The 22752-nt window shown below is 39.5% G+C and overlaps 1 protein-coding gene and 2 pseudogenes across 1 annotated transcript in view; 2 read left to right on the forward strand and 1 right to left on the reverse strand.

The window, feature by feature from the left end:
* The first annotated feature begins 6103 nt into the window (after positions 1-6103).
* LOC124111393 lies at positions 6104-8216 on the forward strand (annotated as a pseudogene).
* Positions 7946-22752, reverse strand: part of LOC124111394 — a 51655-nt pseudogene continuing 36848 nt past the window's right edge.
* Positions 14769-22752, forward strand: part of LOC124111374 (sodium bicarbonate cotransporter 3-like) — a 152546-nt gene continuing 144562 nt past the window's right edge. Inside the window, exon 1 of the mRNA XM_046471050.2 lies at positions 14769-14992. The gene's annotated coding sequence lies outside the window, so the exon portion shown is untranslated. The remainder of the gene's footprint in view (positions 14993-22752) is intronic.

Genomic DNA, 22752 nt, shown 5'->3' on the forward strand with positions numbered 1-22752 from the left:
TCACTGTGTCGTATCCTTGGACAAGGCTAAGACAGGTATAGATATATCTATATCTATATAAGTCTTTGGACAAGGTTATTGACTCCACTTGTCCCGTGTGATATGACTGAAACAGTCGTTGACAGTGGTGTGAAATGCCAAATAAGCATCATTTACCCTTACTTGAAAAAATACGACATATACATACTTGCATTGTCAAAAACATGAAAAATATATCAACATCATTACAAGTTATGCCATGAATGAGAACAAAATAGAAGGTATTGTGACCCTGTCTAGAGGATGGGGTTAGATGTTCAGTATTCGATCAACCATCAAGACTGAAATCGGTAAATTAAACTTCTTTTGATTCTTCATAATGTCACAATTGTCAGTCAGTATTGTTTATGCCCACCACTGATGCACGCCCCAACCCGACCATGACATGTGATAGGTCTCATCACATAATATCGGATTCAACACCACTCTTCTCAGAGCGCCACTGACTTGGCAACAGATGCTACACTGCAGGACCAATGGTGCCGCATTGATTTGGCTGCAGATGCTGCATTGCAGGACCAATGGTGCTGCATTGACTTGGCTGCAGATGCTGCATTGCAGGACAACTGATGCCACAGTGACTTGGCTGAAGATGCTGCATTGCAGGACTACTGGTGCTACAGTGACTTGGCTACAGATGCTACATTGCAGGACCAATGGTGCCACAGTGACTTGGCTACAGATGCTGCATTGCAGGACCAATGGTGCCGCATTGACTTGGCTACAGATGCTGCATTGCAGGACCAATGATGCCGCATTGACTTGGCTACAGATGCTGCATTGCAGGACCAATGATGCCGCATTGACTTGGCTACAGATGCTGCATTGCAGGACCAATGGTGCCGCATTGACTTGGCTACAGATGCTGCATTGCAGGACCAATGGTGCCGCATTGACTTGGCTACAGATGCTGCATTGCAGGACCAATGGTGCCGCATTGACTTGGCTACAGATGCTGCATTGCAGGACCTATGGTGCCGCATTGACTTGGCTACAGATGCTACATTGCAGGATGAAAGGTGCCGCATCGACTAGGCTACAGGTGCAGATGCTGCCAACCCCCGTGCGATATCTTGAAGGCAGCAATGTTCTCCTTGTCGGAGGATGACACAAATTCTTCCATGTGCTTGGAAAAGCTTAAATCTTCTCCCTTATGTGAACAAGACTCGTTGCCAGTTTCAGCGACTGACAGGATGACTGTCTCAGCTGATGAAGTCACAGTGATAATATCATTCTTCTATGGAGGATGCGCATGTAACGTTTCTTGGGTGCTGTCATATACATAGTATGATAAATAATAAAATAGAGATATTACCACCGGATAACTGAGGATGATATCAGGATGTTTGGTTTGTTTTACGAGTCTGGTGGTTTCTTCTGATGTCAATCTTCTGGGAATCGGGATGTACAGTATCTCCTCTATTAGACGCCAGGTGGTCCAATACACGCCGGCCTATAATTGATAACCATACGCCCTGTCAATGAAATAGAAACCGGGCCTCTATTAGACGACGGGTCCATCAATTGATGAAATTCATAAACTTACAACGTGTAAATATTACTCCCTCCACTTAATAATGACCGTATCCTGCTAATCTATACCCTTTGTATGACGGTACAACTTGGGATTCGGTAAGGTAGTGAATTGCCAATGTGATCGCATTAACAGAACAGATGCTGCATGGGTCAACGGGTTGCGCGAAATTAATGGTCACCCGGGCGTCTGGTTGTTGAAATACAGTATTATTCTTAATTACTGAGATTTATTTTAAGTTTTGACGGATAGAACATAACATCATTCTGTAAAAAATATATTATTTTTTGCCATTTTCATGCCATTTTCGGTCGCTTAATCAGTAAACAAAGAAAAAGAAAACTATTTTCTTGAAGACGATTCACAACATATTACATCAACAATGTACCATAAGTTGTATACATAGTTTAGATAGTGTATATTCACTCTGAGATTACATGTAAATAAACTGACGTCCAAAAGAAACTTTACCAACTGAAAATATAAATTTCAGACAAAGTATAAATTTTTTTTCGATGAAGTCTATCCAAAACACATAACCTTAATACAACAATAGTATATGCAGAAAATGTTAATCGTCTGTTACATGTTTGCGAGATAACACGTGAAAAACACGTGCACCACGGACAACTGCAAATGCACGTGCGGGTAAGGGTATAAAACGATTGCAACGGCAAGTCAGACATCCACAGTGATAAAAAAAAACACAAAAGAAGTGCCACGACTCACAGTAGAACATCGTGAACGAGCCTTGGGTATGGTACAGATGGGAGCCACCCACGCCCATATTTCATGAACCTTCGGTTGCTCCCGTGTTGCCGTTACCAACTTGATGCAACGTTACAGACAGACAGGGCGGACCGCTGACAGGCCAAGAACAGGCAGACCCAGGGTGACCACGCCCCATGATGACCGGTACTTGCAACACGGGAGCAACCGAAGTAACCCTCCTTACATTAAAGATAACTATTTAAAGAATATAGTACTTAAAGACATTGCAACAAACCGAATAATCAGGGGGAAGACTTTATACTGAGGGGGGCGCGAAATATATCCGCCCGGGGGAGATTTTATTTCAGAACAGGTTCTCCGGGGGAGAATCTGTACCGGTTTAAAATCTCCGGGGGGAGAATTTGTACGGGGGAGGGTTTATACCGGGACACCGGCTGTTTTCAATCGCATAGTGCGCCGCCCCTGCCCCACCTGTATCAAGTTGTTACACCACCCCTCTTTTAGGGCATGTCACTCGCCTTACACCAGGCATCGGGTTTGCCAATTAATTTGTTACGATAAAACATTTGATCAGAAGAATGACCAAATAGTATGTTGTAATTTTCAATTACATAATCTTTACACCACTTTAAATGAAGCACAGGTACTTTTTCCCGGTAGTATAAAATGGTGGATGAGGCGTATGCCTTATATAAACTGACGTCCAAAAGAAACTTTACCAGAGTTTGAAATCACTCTTGCTCTAAAACAACAAAACATACATGCATGAAGTAAAGTGTATTGAGAAAATCAATATATCAACATAATCAACACTGAAAATGACAATCATAACGCGACCGAGAATGACGTCAGAGCCCCCCCCCCCCCCCCCCCCCCCCCCCCCCAAAGTTGGGTGTGGTACAAAACTCGAGCTTTCAGAATCATGGACAATAGGCAGAGTACATAAACAATCACTCACGTTCAATAACAAGTCATTAGTAGCGTGTGTGACCACCAAATGCCTCAATACACGCAAAAACTCTTCGACGCACAGAAAAAGTCAGTCGTCTGATGAGGTCACGTGGGATATGACGCCATTCTTCTTGGAGGGCCAAGATCAGTTCTTGCCGGTTGGCTGGAGAGTGTGGTCGTTGTCGAACACGACGATCCATCAAGTCCCAGAGGTGTTCTATAGGGGACATGTCGGGTGAGCGTGCAGGCCACGGCAGGACGTTGACGTTGTTGGCTGCGAGGAAGTTAGTGACAATTCTGGCTGTATGGGCTCTAGCGTTGTCATGCTGATAAATGACACCACGTGGCTGCTGTTGGAGAAATGGTAGGACAACTGGACGAAGAATGTTATCCATGTAACCCTGAGCTGTCAAGTTTCCGTCAACGATGACCAGCGGTGTCCTCTCCTGCCCACAGATCCCTCCCCACACCATGACACTCCCTCCACCATATGGTACGACCTCCTGCACGCAACACGCCGCCGTTCGTTCACCCCATCGGCGGTAAACACGTTGTCTTCCATCAGCCCTAAACATACAGAATCGACTTTCGTCAGTGAAGACAACCCTCTGCCAGTCACGTCGTTGCCAACGTCGTACAGCCCGGGCCTTTCTCAATCGCAGACGACGATGTTGCGCTGTCAATAGCTGTCCTTTGTATGGTCTAAAAGCCCTGATTCCATGAGCCCTGAGTCTCCTGGCCACTGTCTGTCGACTAACCCTGTGACCTAAGGCATTTGTCGCCGATGACGTCACTGTCAGGAAGCGATTTCGGAGGTGCATGGTACGCAAGTACCGGTCATCATGGGGCGTGGTCACCCTGGGTCTGCCTGTTCTTGGCCTGTCAGCGGTCCGCCCTGTCTGTCTGTAACGTTGCATCAAGTTGGTAACGGCAACACGGGAGCAACCGAAGGTTCGTGCAATAAATTATGAAATATGGTCATAATGAATTGATATTTCAGCATATTTTATTTGGTAACTGTACCTTCAATCCTAAAATAATTATAAGACATATATCATACCAAACAAATTTGAAGTGAAGTGTTTGGCTTGTCTATAGATGTAAACTAATTTGATGATACATCTGTGTGTTTAAAGTGGATTTTGACAGTCCGGACCAAGTCGGACCCAACACAAGCCAAACACAAGTATTTATAAAACGACCGGGGGAGGAAATACTCTGGGGGGAGATTTTATTTCGTAGGGTGGGGGAGAGTTTATTTCAAGAGGGGCGAAACTGTACCGGTATAAATTCGCCGGGGGGAGATTTTATTCTGGGGGCGAATTTATTTCGTGACACCGGCATGGGACCCCCGACCCACACCATTACACTTAAACTGGCGACGTTGAGTAACGCAAGCGTTCCAGAAACGTTCTCCTGAACGTCTATAAACCTTTACACCACCATGAGAGCTGTAGAGATGAAACTTGGACTCATCTGTGAACAGTACCCTGTCCCAGTCTTGTCTTCTGAACCTCAGATGCTGTCTACACCAGGCTAACTGTGACATGGTAGCAACATCGGGTCTATCGCTGGACCTCGGAGCCGGATGTTGTGCTCCCTCAACCGGTTGCATACGATTCTGCCAATAATTGGTCTCAACCTAGGAATTGGCCAAGCTGTTAATTTGGCAGTTTGGTATCGATTCCGTAGATGCACCAACCGAATATGGTCAATCTCATTAAAATCAGATCTTAGTTCTCGCTATCGCTAAACGCACATTTAAATGTCTGGCAATTTCGTTTTTCGTTAATGTTTACAGCATAGTGGTTGATTTTCAACAAGCGATGGCATTGCAAAAGCGTTATTACGGTTAAACAAAAGTGTTTTATAAACACCTGATAGCTTAACAAAACATTGTGTGCTGTACACATAGAGAATCTCACCAGAGTGTCTTTTGATATCAAATATATCAACACGAGTTGATAAAAGCGGAAAAATTCCGAGGCTTGCCTAGGATTTTTGCCACTTTTATCAACGAGTGTTGATATATTTCATATCAAAAGACACGAGGGTGAGATTTTATTTATCATCCAACATCATTCTTCCAACTTTTTCAATTTGTAGACAGTAATTAGTAGTGACTTCAGTGTAAAAAGTACTGCTAACAGCTTCAGTAGCATTCGTGATTCAATGTCTTATTCTTGAGTAAAGATTAATATCTGTACTATCATATGTGTTGTTTGTTTTTTAACAACAAAATATAAACAATTGATTACTGTAGTGCAAGTAAAGATATTATTACTTTACAAAAGTCAAGATTTAGTATTGGTAACAATGCAGAGATGGCTTAAGCCTCCTTGCTGACAGAAATACTGAATTGTTGACTTTGCAGTTACAGGGATCTGTTCTGAAAATCATTGTAATTTTTGACAAAATGGAAACTATAACATTTGTGTGCTCAAAAATTCATTTAGTAGTCCATATATTTTACTGTTATATTTTTCAATCATGTTTTTTTCTCTTTTACAATTGTTTACTTAATGTTTTTCAGACTCGAGAGCTATGACCACCACTGCAATTTTGGGAGAGAGCCATGTATGACTTGACTTTGTTTTGCAGGAGCTGATGGAAAGATCAATGGGGACAATCTTGATCTGGGGGCGGTCGGGTAGCCTAGTGGTTAAAGCGTTCGCTCGTCACGCCGAAGACCCGGGTTCGATTCCCGACATGGGTACAATGTGTGAAGCCCATTTCTGGTGTCCCCCGCCGTGATATTGCTGGAATATTGCTAAAAGCAGCGTAAAACCATATTCACTCACTCACTCACTCAATCTTGATCTGAGGGTCAATACAAATGACATCAGAATGACCAACAAGTCCAAAGATTACCACTTCTTTGCCTCAGATTTTGTTTTGGACCGTGTTAATGTGATACATCTTCCAGATAATGCTCCAATTGGAAATACTGACCAGATTGGTCCAGATTATTTTCTCCCAAACCCTGAAGAAATTAAAAAATTCAGAAACTGTCTCAAAATTTTCATTGCAAGGAAATTAGTTCATAACATTAGTGGACTGTCTTGGATGAAAAGCATTCTTCCAGAACATATACCCCATGATCATCAAGAGGAAATGTCAAAGCGATCATCAATATTCATCCTTCAATAATGTTGAAGAACGAGTCTAAGTACTCAGACTGCATTGGCATCATGGATGGTTATGTGGAATGGATAAACCGTTGGTATGCCAAAGCAGGAAGAGATAATTTACTTACTAGCAACATAGCTCACAATAATCAGAAGCTAACACAGCTACAATCACAGTATGCAAATGTATTTGAAAGAGAAATTAATTACATAGGTGGAATGGATTGAATAATTCATTACTTTTCTCTCTATACAATGTACATCTGCTTCATAACATCTTTTTTGACAACAGCATTAAGGCAGTAGTTTGAAATGAAGCTTTGATAACCATTGTAAATCTTTTTTATTTACCAGTTTATTTTTTTATACAAACCAAGGAAATGACACCCATACTTATGTCGTTGCAGGATCAGAGTTAGAGAATTTGCAAGTCCCTGTTGGGGGAGATCAACTAACCAGAGTTCGTCTTCAAGGGGCCAAGGCCCTAAGGGAAGGATGCCACACTCAACAGGAGAGATTTGAGCAACTAGAACCAGTTGTTGTGGAAATGTTTCACACACTACAGGACTTTCTGGAGGTATGGTTATTCATTGTTCATCTGGTTCATTTTCACATGTGATATCACCTATGTAACAATCTCATGAAATTGGCTAATGAATACAGTCATTCCACAAAGGTAAGACATGTAATCGTGGGTATCAGCTGATAATGTTTTCAGAGATGGGGGGAAAACATTGTGTCAGTGTAAAACTTGAGTTTATTAAATATGTAATTAAATTTTGGGAGCCATGCATTCCTGTTACCGCGCTAAAACCGAATTAATGCAATATTGAGGGGCGTAATAGTGAGGGAACATTATCTCTGATTCTCAGTTCTGTAGATGTAACATTTTACTTAATTTATTGGTTTGATTTTGGACAAGTACATTTCAAAATAGGGCAAGCAAGACTGTTGGTCATACTTGCCCTTGGTCAAGTAACATTTTTCATATTTTTTCAACCCCTGAAATGATTATTTTAACTGTTAAATATATTTCATGCTTCTGAATATGCTGCAAGGATACTCCAAAGTCAAGATACATGTTTGTGGAACTTGTTGTTTTAAGGCAAAATAAATGAATGATCAACCTGAATAATGAATTCAGGTGATAAACTGGAAGTATTGATCAGTGCCAGTTTATATAAATGTGGTGTGCTGATAACTGATTATTAGTAGAGAATTATCTCAGAATTTCTTTCATCCAGAAACTTTGCAAGAAATTTCTGAAACTCGATAAGGGCACCGACAAGGGTACGCTATGTCACCTCAAGATGGTTATCCAGAGAACAAATGTGAATGGCAAGGTGAAGGTCAGATTTAAGGTATGACATAACCCAGGATGTCAAGATATTATGGTTTCAATATCATTTTATAAGCATTGTGTCACTAAGCCTTACAAACTAATCATGTTTTGCTTGGTTAGCTAAACTAATAATATATAAGAAAGCAAAGAACAATGAAGAGTCAAATGTTTTTTATTTAACGATAAACCATTGTTCTATCGTGACATGATTTCTGGAGATTCAACTTGATGACCTCATCTATTGGACAATGTTATTTTCAAGAGGGAATTGTCTTGTAAGATGTTCCCCATATATGTAGCTTGGCTATACAGATAAACAGGATGGCCGAAAAGTGGGCGAGATACGAGAATCGGTATTGGAAGAAAAGGTACAGGCATTGTACGATAAACTCCCACTCTTCGTTTATTTCTAAAGTGATAAGAACTATGTACTGTGTGACACTGATGTCAGTTTTTATTTTCACAGGCCCACGAACATGGAGCATGTTGAGGGTTGAGAGTGTATTAATTCTCTCATAAAAATTGTTTGATAGAAGTTGATGTCAAAGCTTGCTGGGCATGGCCATATCATACATTCTCAACCAGACCCCAAACATGGTCATACACTGTTTATTATCAGGTCACAACTCAGCTTATCCTGACTTACAAATACAGAATTATGTTCAGATAACCATAACATTTTAAAAAGACTCAACCAATAAATTTGACCTGACAATATTCCTGTCATGAGATACACATGGTAAATAGATTAAATGCCCACAATATTTCTTGATGTTACCATCCTTTTCAATCCAATGTCATATACAATGTATCTCCAGACAATTTAGTAAAAAACGACAATGACCTAAAACAGGGACCACAATTGAAACATATGTAAACCCTGGTATCTTTTCAGTGTCTGCTTAAGCATTGCATGAACTTGTTATTTCCTAATCATGTACAAGAAAAAAGCAAAACAATGTACATGACAGTTTACAGTCTCTGTATATCCTCATATTCATTCATGAAAGGCAAGAGCCTTTCTTTGTTCTACAGTTCGAACAACAATGGTCAGAATCTCCATTGAACAATACTGAGTCAAATCCAAAGTAAGACACCAGGTGCAATCTCAAACATTCTTCTGTGACACAATACTGCACCATTGCATCTGTCATGTTCTCACGGTTCGCTGCAATGTCGCTTTTATTGTAAAACAAGACTGCACTTGAGGGTTGTCCGGACCTACCAGCACGGCCGATTTCTTGGAAATACCTTTCTAAGGTTGTTGGTGGTTGGAAATGCATCACACGAGCAATGCTTGGGGCATTCAATCCCATACCCAAAGCCACTGTAGCTAAAACAAGTCTTAATTTCGGACTTTCCTGAGCTCCTGAATAATGTGAAGATTCATTGCTTCTGTATAGTCGTTGTGGAACTGAGCAAACAACCTATTCTCTGGAGTAGGGCAGTCTTTAGGTAAATACCCATCTTGTCCAATGTATCTTGCAACATATTGGTAGGAATAGCCTAGGTCTGCATCATTGTATATGTATACAATTGTGACTGGGAAATCGGCAAGTTTGGATTGCAACTCTTGTGCTAGAGGATGTATTAGGTCATCTAGCTTGTCAAACTTCCTTATATTCGGCAGCCTTGTTTTAACCTGTTGAAGAGAATGTATGTTTACTTAACATATTTATCATTTACACAGCACAGTTTATAGTTTATATCATTATATCCCCTCTGCACACACAAACTTAATTTGTAACACAATTATACCTGATGACAACACATTAACATGATCAGCAGCTGCTGGAAGTACTAGAAATAAATGCACCATTTCCAAATATGTATATAGCTCTTGTCGGATAATTGGTACAATATATACATAAACTATTCAGCATCACCATGCTCACTGTCAAGATTATTAGCAATTTCAATATATAAGTGCACTTACCTCAAGATATATATTTGGACGATCAGGGTTGATGGTAACCAATCCATAATCTGTGAACTGCAGATTTGAGGCAAGTGTCTTAACAGCAGCAGGTGTGGCGGTGGCTGTCAGTGTAAGGTGTGCAGCATCGGGGAAAATGCAGATAACTTCTGATAGCTTATTGAAAGCTGTCCGGAACTTGGGACCCCTGTGAAAACAGTGCATATAGTTATGTATGCTTCACAATTGTAGGTGAGGTGAAATGGGGTTTAACGTCGCGGCCAAGATTATTGCACTTATATAGCGACGTGCATGCACGTGTATGTGTGTGTGTGGCTGCTTGTACTAGTCCGGACTGATGCCGATTCATAGTGCTAGCACACTGAGATACCATGCCGCAGTTGAACATGAATATCCTACTCAGACACAGTATACTGACTCCGAGCCGACCAGTCCTTGTTTTAGCCCCTTAATGACGAACGCCAGACAGGGTAACAACAAGTACCATCTTTTAACGTCTTTTGGTATGACGCGGCTGGGGATCGAACCCCGGACCTTCCGCTCTCCGGGCGGACGATCTACAATCTACCACTGGACCACGGAGGCGGTCTCTTCACAATTGTAAATACTTATACTGTGCTTAAGATTCCTTTTTAACATACATACTTGTAGTTATTTACAAACAGTGACAATAACACTATAACCAACCATTCAGATACCATGTGCACCTCATCAATGGCAACTGCACAAACACTGTCTTGGTAGATTTTGGAACGCAGCATTGCTCCAACAGTCTTGTTGTTTACTAAAGTCTCAGGATGAGCATACACAAGGTTATATACACCTTTTCTTAAGTCAGCCATGCTGACATATACAGGTGCATGGACATCGGTCTCACTGGGTTCTCCATCACCCTCTTCTAGTTCATCATTTTCATCTCCTACAATATGTCGGGTGACTATCCTAAATGTGTTGCCAGCATATCCTGAAAGTAATATGGTTGAATTAAGTTTATGTCCTACGTGGCAAGGTAATTGATCAATTAACAAATCATAAAGCAAACAGAAGAACTTGTGTGTATTTTTATTTGCAATGTAGTAATTAGTTGTTAGAAAACATCTATAATAATAATAATAATAATAATAATAATAATAATAATAATAATAATAATAAGGATACTTAAACAAAATATGAGATTGAATCACAAAATAAAAATACATGCAATGAATAAGGATTTACGATGTGTTTGCCTTTGACCGGAATGGAACCAATGTCCAAAGATAAATCTTGCGGACTACCATTCAAAAGCTTCACCATGTTCATTACATCTAATTTCACCATTAAAACATATACACTTTGTTATTATTTCATCAAAGTATGAATCCATAATAATAAATAATAATAAATGTGTGAACTGATCAAACTGCAGTTAACAAGTGTAGATAAGTCTATGCATCTTTTCATGATAGATCATGATACTATTTAAGCCATTTCGATTTCTTGCTGATGCTGATGAACAATGAACAGTCAAGTTTTAATTTACGCTAATTAAGCCTTTTTCATGAACATATTACGGTTATTTGTTAGATTCTACCATAAAATATTGACTCATGTCAGCATTTCAAACATATAGGCCTATAGACATGGCATATGTACCTGCTTACCTTGACAGTTCAGAAAACAGGCTTTGACTCCTTTCTCACATAGTGAGATGACTTGGTCCTGCATGAGTGAATTCAGGGGGCTGACGACGATGACAATTCCTGGAGCTGGCCGATCTCTCTGGAGAAGAAAAGGCAAAAGTTGAGAAATGAGACTTTTCCCATATCCTGTTGGCAACACAGCTATGCAGTCACGTCCTGCGAACAGTTTTTAAAGTTTCTTCTTGCTTGTCCTTTAATTTAAAACTGATGTCAATATTTTCTTTGGCATACGCCAACGCTGTTTCAAATTCAGCGGCATTTTGCGTAATGATTCATACATATTTTTTCCCCTATATGTTATATATTCCAGATAATATTTAAAACACATCGGACTTAAATTAATATAAACTATGATTGAACAAATTTATCTGTATCTTGGGTTTATTTTTAGATACAAGACGTATGTAAAATCAAAAATTATAGCTGAGGGATTCTTTGACCGATGTACTTGAAGCCATACGCGCATTCTGATTGGTTTGTCGTATTTTCGCACATAACATTCATCGAGAGGGGGACGAGTCTTCTTTCAGGTTACGGAAAGGGACGAGTGGTGACGAATGCTTCAGTAGCAGAGCCATTAGGGATGTCATTTCATTGTGACGTCATGGTAACCAGTGACGCCACAATGGTCTGCAAAGCATTGTGATGTAATTTCATTGCAGCGATATCTACAGTAGATATCGCTTATTATTACTTGCCCGTGAAGAGATCACCCGTTTAATAAACATACAGCTTTATTACACATTGTGTAATACCAAAACGCGTGCTTATGTACTCTCGGAACACGTTTCACGAACAAATATTGAAAGCTCTCAACATCCCTTGGCTTATTCAACGACATTGCGTGTGGAGTTGATAGATCACTGAGAGGAGCTTATGCACACTCGATGACCCCAGCAACCTTGTTGCTAGGCTGACGTCACATGGCATTGTTTCGCCGATGGATCTTGCATCAAAATTCCACAAATTACGTCATCGTGTATTGTGACGTTATTGAAAACTTTGAAGGTGCAAGGCCCGTTCCACAAGGCGATCGTATTGTAGCGCAACGACAGTCGTTGGTCTAAGTTAAAGTATGTGAGATGCGAAAGTCTTAGCCCTACAGTAATTTTGTGAATTCTAAAGGTAGACCCGTTGTATGGTATGAAATTCATACGTTTCAACTTTTGACGTGTTTGAAGTATTATTCTGTTAAACTCAATTGGACTATGTCGTGGATCATGTAGGTGTCAGCCTATTCATACTCCACAGTATAATTCAAAAAAAGTTATAAATTGCAAGTAGTAAATAAAATACTAAACTACATAAAACCAATTTTATGAAACTCGTGAATAGTTGTGGTATCTAACTCGCTTTCGCTCGTCAGATACCACAACTATTCACTCGTTTCATAAAATTGGTATTACACGGGAGCTCGTTTAGTATTCTATATTTATTACTTGCCCGTGAAGAGATCACCCGTTTAATAAACATACAGCTGTATTACACATTGTGTAATACCAAGACGCGTGTTTGTGTACTCTCGGAACACGGTTCACGAACAAATATTAAAAAGCTCTCAACATCGCTTGGCTTATTCAAAGACATTGCGTGTGGAGTTGATAGATCACTAAGAGGAGCTTATGCACACTCGATGACCCCAGCAACCTTGTTGCTAGGGTGACGTCACATGGCATTGTTTCGCCGATGGGTCTTGCAACAAAATTCCACAAATTACGTCATCGGGTATTGTGACGTTATTGTAAAGTTTGAGGTACAAGGCCCGTTCCACAAGGCGATCGTATTGTAGCGCAACGACAGTCGTTAGTCTAAGTTAAAGTATGTGAGTTGCGATAGTCTAAGCCCTACGATAATTTTGTGAATTCTAAAGGTGGATCGTTGTATGGTATTAAATTCATACCTTTCAACTTTTGACGTGTTTGAAGTATTATTCTGTTAAACTCAATTGGACTATGCCGTGGATCGTGTAGGTGTCAGCCTACTCATACTCAACAGTATAATTCTAAAAACGTTATAAATGGCAAGTAATAAATTAAATACTAAACGAGCTCCCGTGTAAAACCAATTGTATGAAACTCATGAATAGTTGTGGTATCTGACGAGCGAAAACGATATCTCCTGTGGGAGCCAGTTTTGGATGATAAATTACAAATAACAATTGCGCGAGCATCATGCTCCCAACAAACACGCAAACATCCACAGACCCTTTTTTTTTCTTTTTACATCTGAAGATATTTTGGTATGCGCATTGCCTACCATGGTGGCATGTTGATTTGTTTGTTAAAGTAAAATTACTGATGGTTTACAAGAAGTGTTTCTGATTTTTGTGGGTGGACTCTCCCGCCCTCACTCGAAGTTACAAAGACTCAATTTATATAAATATATTTATCTGCTTAAAGCATTTAACATAATTTCATGCATGTTTATCGTAACATTTCCATGTGAAACTTGTATCACATTTCAGAAAGGTGAATCGAAATCCCGGCATTTCCTTTTCACCTTTCCGCAGCACCCTGCGGATATATGATGTTATTTTATGACTGCTTCAATTACTAAGCAAAAGAAACACTATTTTGCTGGTGTTAATAGTCGACAAAGTCCGGAGTCAACAGTATGTTTACAGCGAATTGAGCACATTTGCCATGAGGCCTTATTGTATAATAACACCAACCAGTCACTTTATCCGTGTACGGAGTCTCTTATATCTGCCTTCTTGTTTCAATGAGTTTGGTTAGGACCTAAAATGACATAGAAATACTGTAACGAAGATACACTCGCCCCAACCAGCAAATGTGTGCTTCACACTGGTAGGAGTAGAAACCAGTATTGACAAATCTTCATCACAAGTTTCTCGAGAAACGTCAGATTATATTTTGTTGATCCGGGGGATTCCGGGTAAGAATTTAGGCCCTCTAATTTATCACAATTATGTTCTTTACGAAGGGTGGATAAATTTGATGAGACTGAATAATTCATATTCCAGTTTAGTTCCACTGCATAGATCAGCCCTCAACGTAATAAAAAAAAGACATTAAATTGGCAAGATGACCGAAATGCAAAAACACTTTCTTAGATTTTATAACGGTGGTCGATTTCGTCTCACAGAGGCAATAATTTCACTTCTGTAGTCCCGTTAGAATAACGTTCATTCAGAATGTTTTTGTATATTTAATTTGAACTTTTCCCAGACTAAAACATCATTTATCACAAACCGCGCATAGCAAATGTGACAGGCGTTGAATCTCCCTACAACTTTATTGATCAGAACCCCACGATTAGATGCACCACCCTCAAATAACAACACCCGCACTTCAATACCTAACGTCCGTCTCTTTCAACCAGCCGGGCGCTTGTCGAATTCAGATGCGGCCTCTGTCTATCCGTAGGCTGACTGCCATGAATGACTTTCCGGTTGTCCTTTTAATATTCTGATATTTGTATTCTGACTGCGATTACATTTCATATGCACGGAGTGCATCCGGCGATGTGAAATGGGGGATATGACCCTGTTTGTAGAAATGTTAGGCTTATCCTAACTTGAGTATGTCTACGTTGATCAGTGAAGAGTTTGAATTTCTTCCCGAATGGACGCACATTTTGGAAGCTCATCGACTTACTAAACAAGACGTTGTACATTTCAGGATCAACGTGAGTGACCTTCATGTTTTGTGCAAACTTAGATTATTTCATTGCTTATAGATTCTATAGTGAGAATGCTTTAAGTCTTAGTTATGGAAGTATTGCACGAAACGGACACGGTGTTATAGATAAAGTCAACAGCTGTTGAAAATTCGACTGTTGGAGTATATCGCTTAATGCTTATACAAGCCTCGGTTGTGTATTTGGATAAACAAACCCATCGTCAATACGTATTGACGATGAAGCAAAGCAAGACTGGTATCCATGTATGATGTATTTATTGTGAGCGTTGGATTGAATGAGAGAGTGAGTAACGCTGGTAGGGTGCTTTATTTAATGAAACACATGTCAATGCCATTCATGCACGTATATTTACAATTGGTATATAAACGTCATTTCATTTTCTCCGAAGGACGTCAAATGTGACCGTGGGAATAAGATTCTATACCGAGAAATTCCATATGTATCTGAACCTATGTATGTACATATAACATTTAACTTTGAATTTACTTATAAAAGGTTTGTTAACTTTTATTAAACGCATACAACACATATATTAAAGGGCCATAAAACGTTGACAGAAAACGATTTTTCTCCTTTTTTTTAACTGGTCGTTTATCTGAACCGATATGTTGGAGGGATGAAAATGGGTATCCGAAAAACAACTATACGACAAAAAGTGATATCATCCTTTCAATGAGATAACCATTAAATGCAATGAATATTCAATGCCATGGCCATGCAATGGCATGCCAGTGTAATTATTATCAATCTGCTAGAAATCTCTGGAAGCTGGAAGAACCCTGTTTGGATTATAATCATTAAGTTCCCTCGATTGGTTCCCAGTGCCCCTTGACCCTCTGGTGCGGATCGTTGGTCGTGCTTTCAGGTTGGTCTGCCCCAGGCTCGATTTTGTTTTGGCCACCGTAATAAAACTGGAATGTATTTATTGCGGCTATAAACAACATTCATGTGCACTCTCCCCTTGTGGGCATTTTATGGTCGCTTCATCTGCTTTTACGTTTACTCAGCGCTGCTTGCTTTATAGGGTAAGGTCGGGGGGAGGGGGGGGGGGGGGGGGAAGAGGGGGGGGGGGGGGGTGCTGAGAGTCTGAGGGTGCCCTACCGGCGTGAATCGTTGTTCACTAAGTGTTAACCACCGGTCTGCCTGACCCAAACTCTATTATTGATTTCGGGTTATAACAAAGAATTGGTCCCCGTGCTTGTTGTAAATGGCGACTTTGTGTGTTGGGTGGTCAGGCTCGGTCACTTGTTTGATTGCACGTCATCGAACCCCGACGGCGTGGATCGCTGCTCTTTATATCAATCACTGGATTATCTTATCTAAATTCGATTATTTCAACGACAAACACTCAGATTGTATTGTTTGTTGTTTTGTACCAGGCAGTCCAGTGATTGGAATCATGAGCACGCTCAACTCAATTGGGATACGACTACATGCAATCAGTTATTATATTTTAAACCGTACATGACATGCTGGCACATGGATCGTTATAAAACAGATTGGAGGTTTACATTTTGCTCCCGGGGTTCGAAAAGTAGTCAGATAAACCGACCACCTGTGAGTGGTGGCCCAAAACGCAGCGCATTTTATTAACAATATGAGTCTTACGGGTAATACCTGACAGTGTTCACGATAGGTTTAGGTCTATATACGTAAATTTAACACGACCATATCACATGCTGCATGGCATTGCATTAATTATACTCTGCTAAAAAAGAAACGCAAAAGTGGTGAAATCGCAAATATCTGACAAAGTGTGGTCGATATCCATACAAAATTAATGCCAAAACTAAATTAGTAATTTCGGCATGGATTGGGATTGAATGGGGTACTGCAGACATTTGGTTAGAAGATGGGAAAATCGACAAAACCAAACCACATGAGAGCCTGGCGCCGAAACACACCAACATGACATGCACGTGCAACATCACTTGTTGGGTTTTCATTTGTTTGCCATCACAATCTTGCAGCAAGTGAACAGCGAAAACATTCCACGACAAAACAACGCCATCGGCCGTAGTCAGGTTTTACCAGGTAACACGAAGTACCATTGCCATGATTACAAGACTGTGGAACTGTTATCATACACATGGGACATTGCTAGATTCGGGTCTCCACGTATCACTACTAGAGCACAGCACAGGAGAGAGTCATACGGCTACGTCACATACGTGAATGAATCACCAAGGCCACCTCTACTACTACGTCAACACCAGGATTGCGTACGATATCAGCCAAGGCAGTGAGGAACCGTTTACGCGCTGAAGGTATTCGCGCTAGACAACCAGTTCGAGGGGTCATTTTGACGGATCTGCACCGTCGGCTGTGACGTCAGTCAGGGTCACAGAGTATAGCCACAATGGAGACAAGTTTTGTTTGCATACATGAAGTGGACCCCAGGTCTCCATATTTAAACCCAATCGAACATTATGGGATGCACTGGATCAAAGACTGCGAGCATGTCAGCTACAACCATAGAACCTCAAACAGAACAGGCATGCAGGAAGAGAGTGAACATTCCCCAGGCCACAACACGGGATCTGATTGCTTCACCTTGAAAATGTACTGTTCTATGTGTGCCATTTGGGTCAATGAGAATGATGTGTGTAAAATGTGAACCATCGGTTGATTATTTATATAAAATATACATCTAAAAATCACTTTTGCGTTTCTTTTTCTGCAGAGTATATTTAATTTCTTAGCGCTTCTGTGATCGTAATTCCCAAACTTTAACGTGCAGTTGCGATAGTAGTAGTGCTAAGATCGCTTTCTGCTACTGTACCCTGATTGACACGACCTTGAATTGGAGGCACTATGTATCCCAGGATAACATTGAATAGAATTATGGTATAATCTAATGTTGTTGTTGTTGCTACAGTTTATTGTAACTGGTAACGGAAATCGTGATTGTTTATATAACAAGCTAAATACCTATACATAGGTGCTAGACCGACATGCACAAATCAAACTTGCCATAAGTACCGGGTTGCATGGCGTACACTCTGATTTTTGTATAGGCAGTGTTGAATCTCGCCTCTGATAACAAAGACGACAACCCACAGTCGTGAATAAACATTGACAAGGCACGATAGTTCGTACGTTTTTCTCTATAACTATCTGCTTGCGCAATAGGTTACACATGTCACTTTGACTTAATATGCCAACATATATGATAGCATATTTATAAATAGATCAATACATGTCACTTCTGAGTTTACTGAAGCGATATGGCTTTTATGGACTAGTTTTTCACCAATTGATAATACGTTCATGCTGGTTTCAGATCGACTGATGTTCTTAAGATTATGTTTTTTAGATTATTAACGACAAACAAGAATATCTATCAAAATCTGACCAAATCCTGAAAATATTCTTAATGCCATTGGCGCTTACAAAATATCTTGCAACATATGTAGAGGTTAAAATTAATTACTACATCTCATGTTTCATTAATTCGGATTAATGATGTTCATGTTATGATGGGGGCACAGGTGGCCCAGTCGTCTAAGCCGCTGCGATTCGCTGTGCAGAGTTGAGCCCCTTTGGCACGCCAGAAACCTATGATTGTGGGTTCGAATCCCGGTTCGCCCCGATTATGTTTGTCAGCACCATACCCGTGCTCGTGGGTTTCACTTCGAGCTTTCCTCCCACATTAAGTTGGCACGCTGTGACATAACTAGAATACTGTTAAAAGCGGCGTTAAACCCAACTCACTCACTTACTCATGTTTTGACATCCTTGGTGAGATAATCGAATCAACACATAAATCCATACATTCTCCTGACTCATGGCTTATTGATTTAGATAATAATATTAACATACAATGCACGCATCAGGGTCGTAAAGTGATTGTTTATATTCATTATTCAAAAAGGGTGTTTGAGTGGGGGGTTGGGTTTTGGGGTATAATCTGTTACCACAAATTCTGTTTCAGAGAAAAATACTGTATATCTGTAACGGTGACTGACAAAATATTCTGAATCATGACAACAAAAGGGGCATGAATGAAAGTTTTGTTTTTGTTTTTTGTGTGTCTTTTTTAAATGAGGGAAAACTACTATTTAGGAGAAAACAGATGTATACATGTATATGGTAAGTGCAATCTCAACATAACAAACTGCATTGAACGAATGAGTGAGTTTGATTTAACGCCGCTTTGAACGGTAAAATTGCTTTGAGTTTGAATATATCACGTTTGTTTTATATCTGCAGAAACATTTAGCCTGTCAATCAAACCAACCCCTTTCCGTTTACAGAGTCCATGTATAAAAAACAACCATGTAATGTGTGGAAAAAGTGTTAAAGGAAATGCTGGTGAACAGCGACGCATCTACTTTAACATCAACGAGCATCCTTGACCCGTTCGTCGCCATAGCGACCCGTGAAGGCTCGGGGAAGAATAGGTCTTCAGCAACCCATGCTTGCCGTAAAAAGCGACTATGCTTGTAAGAGGTGGCTAACGGGATCGGGTGGTCAGGCTCGCTGACTTGGTTGATGCATGCCATCCCACATTGCGTGGATCGATCGATGCTCATGATGTCAATCACTGTATTGTCTGGTCCAGACTCGAATATTTACAGACCGCCGTCATATAGCTGGAATATAACTGAGTGCGGCGTTAAACAACAAACAATACAGTACCACATTGCGTGGATCGATGCTCATGATGTCAATCACTGGATTGTCTGGTCCAGATTCGTATATATACAGACCGCCGTCATATAGCTGGAATATTACTGAGTGCGGCGTTAAACAACAAACAATACAGTACCACATTGCGTGGATCGATGCTCATGATGTCAATCACTGGATTGTCTGGTCCAGATTCGTATATTTACAGACCGCCGTCATATAGCTGGAATATTGCTGAGTGCGACGTTAAACAACCAACCAACCAACCAATCGTCACCATGGCTTCCTTTCGGAAATTACATCAAAATCTCCATATATCCTATCGCCCACATAGCACATGGATTGGGCGGCTATTTTTAGCGTCGTGTCGTTCGAATCCGACTGAAAACGAAGCTGTTGTAGCGATTGGGTCCAGACATAATAAATAGACTGGTTAATCGAGGATGCGACCTGAGCCACTGTTTGAGTTCATATAAGCAGGCAAACCGTGCTTTAACAGAAAAAGTGTTCAAGCAGCGTTGATAGATTTATTATCTGTTAGTATCGTACAGATTTAACGAAATGTTTATCATTAGAAATAGTTTATTTCCCGAGTGAAGTAAGCACCTGTATGTAAGTACAATACACAAATCTATGTAAATCTTTTTATCACTCAACCTTATATATATATAGGATATATATGTAGGACTCAGATCTGTTTTACGTCAACAATGGTCTTTTCACTATGTTCATATGAAGCGCGTGAATTCATACATTATCCGCATTATATGGATTTTTATTACTCGCCCGTTGAAGATACCACTGTTTAATAACGATAAGCTGGTGTTTATACCAAAGTGCGTGTTTTATGTACTACGGGGACTAGTTTCACTTACAAATATTAAAAACTCCAAACATCCCTGGGCTAATTCAATATCATTGCGGGTAGTGATGATACATCACTGAGCGGAGCTTAGAACACTCAATGACCCAAGCAACCTTGTTGCTAGGCTGACGTCACATGGCATTGTTTCGTCGGTGTATCTTGCAGGAAAATTTACAACATTACGTCATATGGTATTGTGGCGTGTTTGTAAACTTTATGGTGCAGGACCCCGTTCCACAAGCACAGTCGTAGGTCCATGTTATTGACCTTTTTCACACTTCGCTACTTCCGGATTGAAAGCGAGGCTTGGAGAGCAAAGGGTGAAGGCTGGATAGCACATGAAACACATGGAGATGTCAACAAGACACGCAATCGGGACAAACTGTGACAATTTAACCATCCCGGTACATTTATCGTAAGTATTGAACATTATTCTTATTCTTATCATTGACAAACTATTCTACTGTTATTTGGTCTCCTCACCGATATAAATTTGAGTTTGGCCGTTCTGTTGTGATTTCAATTTAAAATATCCATGACCACCTGGTAACTCCCAGTGCAATTTATGGTAGCTGAACAGACTTAATACAAATGCTACTGAGATCTTAAGCCAAACTATTTATTGTTAGTTTAAATAACTTTGCGGGTTGTATTTGAAGTCGAAATATTGACCTTTTGACCATATCAAGATATATGTCAGAAACTAACTAAATTGATATGTTGATATAATGTATCAAATTGTAACCTACTGTCCACAAACATGTTTTGAAAATTTCTTTTGTGCAAGCAATTGCCATGTATTATTGATAATTAATCATATCAATTTATATGTAAGAATATAGTTGTGCTTACTGTGTCATTTTGCAATAATTATATTGTTATTATGTAATAGTTTACGATTGTTAACAATCTTTAGAACTTTAGTTTATTTCAATCAAGTGAAGTGGTGTGATAATTTTGATAATTCTTATAATTCAATCAAAACGAGAAATATAAAAATATATAAATACATAGAAGAAATTTGTTTTCCTTGTCAAATAACGATGATAGCATGAATTTATCTCATCTCGTGATCTGACAAAGTTAATATTTTCAAGTCAAGATATCAACTTTAGTAAACCGCAAGAAGAGATAAACATTTCATTTGACAAAATAATTCAAGACTTATATTTTCTTTGTGATCTTCATGACCTAACTCAGAACACCATAGTGTCAATAAGGCAGACTGACTGTAGGTGTGACAAAACGTGATATTTCACCTGATTTTAATAAAAAAATTATTTATTTCACTCTAGCGAAAGTATGTTTTCAGCATGGTCAGACTAAACAAAGTATTTCATGATTAAATACATATCGGTAATACAAATATCACAACGTGTTTCATTAAAACAAAAGAGAATTTCTGTGTGACATTGATTTAAAGAGCTGTAGTACACTGTCATTAAATTGATGCATCTGTTGTGTTTACTGTTAACAGAATATACTGTTTGAGTTTTAGACATATCAGATGAATTGATGCCTTCAAGATTGTTCTAAAGTAGCATGTAATGTTGCACACTGTGATTAATTTTCTTAAATTTCTCTATTTCAGAAGAATGTTGTTTTCTAAATAAGCAATATTTTGAGAGAAGGTGAATATGCATTGTTTATAAAAAATTTTTTATTGAAGTAGAAATATTATTACAATATTATTTGATTATTCATTTCAGGCTTTGAGTACAGCGAGTCAACACAATGAAGTACTAGTATCCGGTCATTGATGTCTGGAGGAGCTTTCTGCTGACAGTAACACACTGGTTACAATGTGCGTCCTGTCAATGGACAAGGAAGTGAAAAACCATATTCATTCAATCAACAAATGTGCTTCATGTCACATTTCACTTTAATAGGACGAGCAAGTGAAAAGCCTTATTCACTCACAAAACAAAATGGCCAATATTTATCAGACACTAAAAAAGCACATTGTACCTACTGTTTACAAGCAAGTTTATTATTTTCTCCTGGAATTTAATTAGGTGCTTTTGACTGACAAAGACATCCGGTCCATGTTAAGTTTTGAAAACTTACATTGTGAGAAATAAAGTCATGAAAATTTCGGTTTGTTTTCCTTTATTAAATATGAGAAATCCAGATTGTTCCATCAACATAATTTGTACCGATACATATATTTTATCTTGACTTGATTACCAATTGAAGTTGATTCCTTTTCATCTTTTGTTATTTTATCTGTACTCATATCTGATCAAGA

Source organism: Haliotis rufescens, unplaced genomic scaffold, assembly GCF_023055435.1.
Source record: "Haliotis rufescens isolate VD_foot unplaced genomic scaffold, xgHalRufe1.0.p SCAF_4, whole genome shotgun sequence".
Lineage (NCBI taxonomy): Eukaryota > Metazoa > Mollusca > Gastropoda > Lepetellida > Haliotidae > Haliotis > Haliotis rufescens.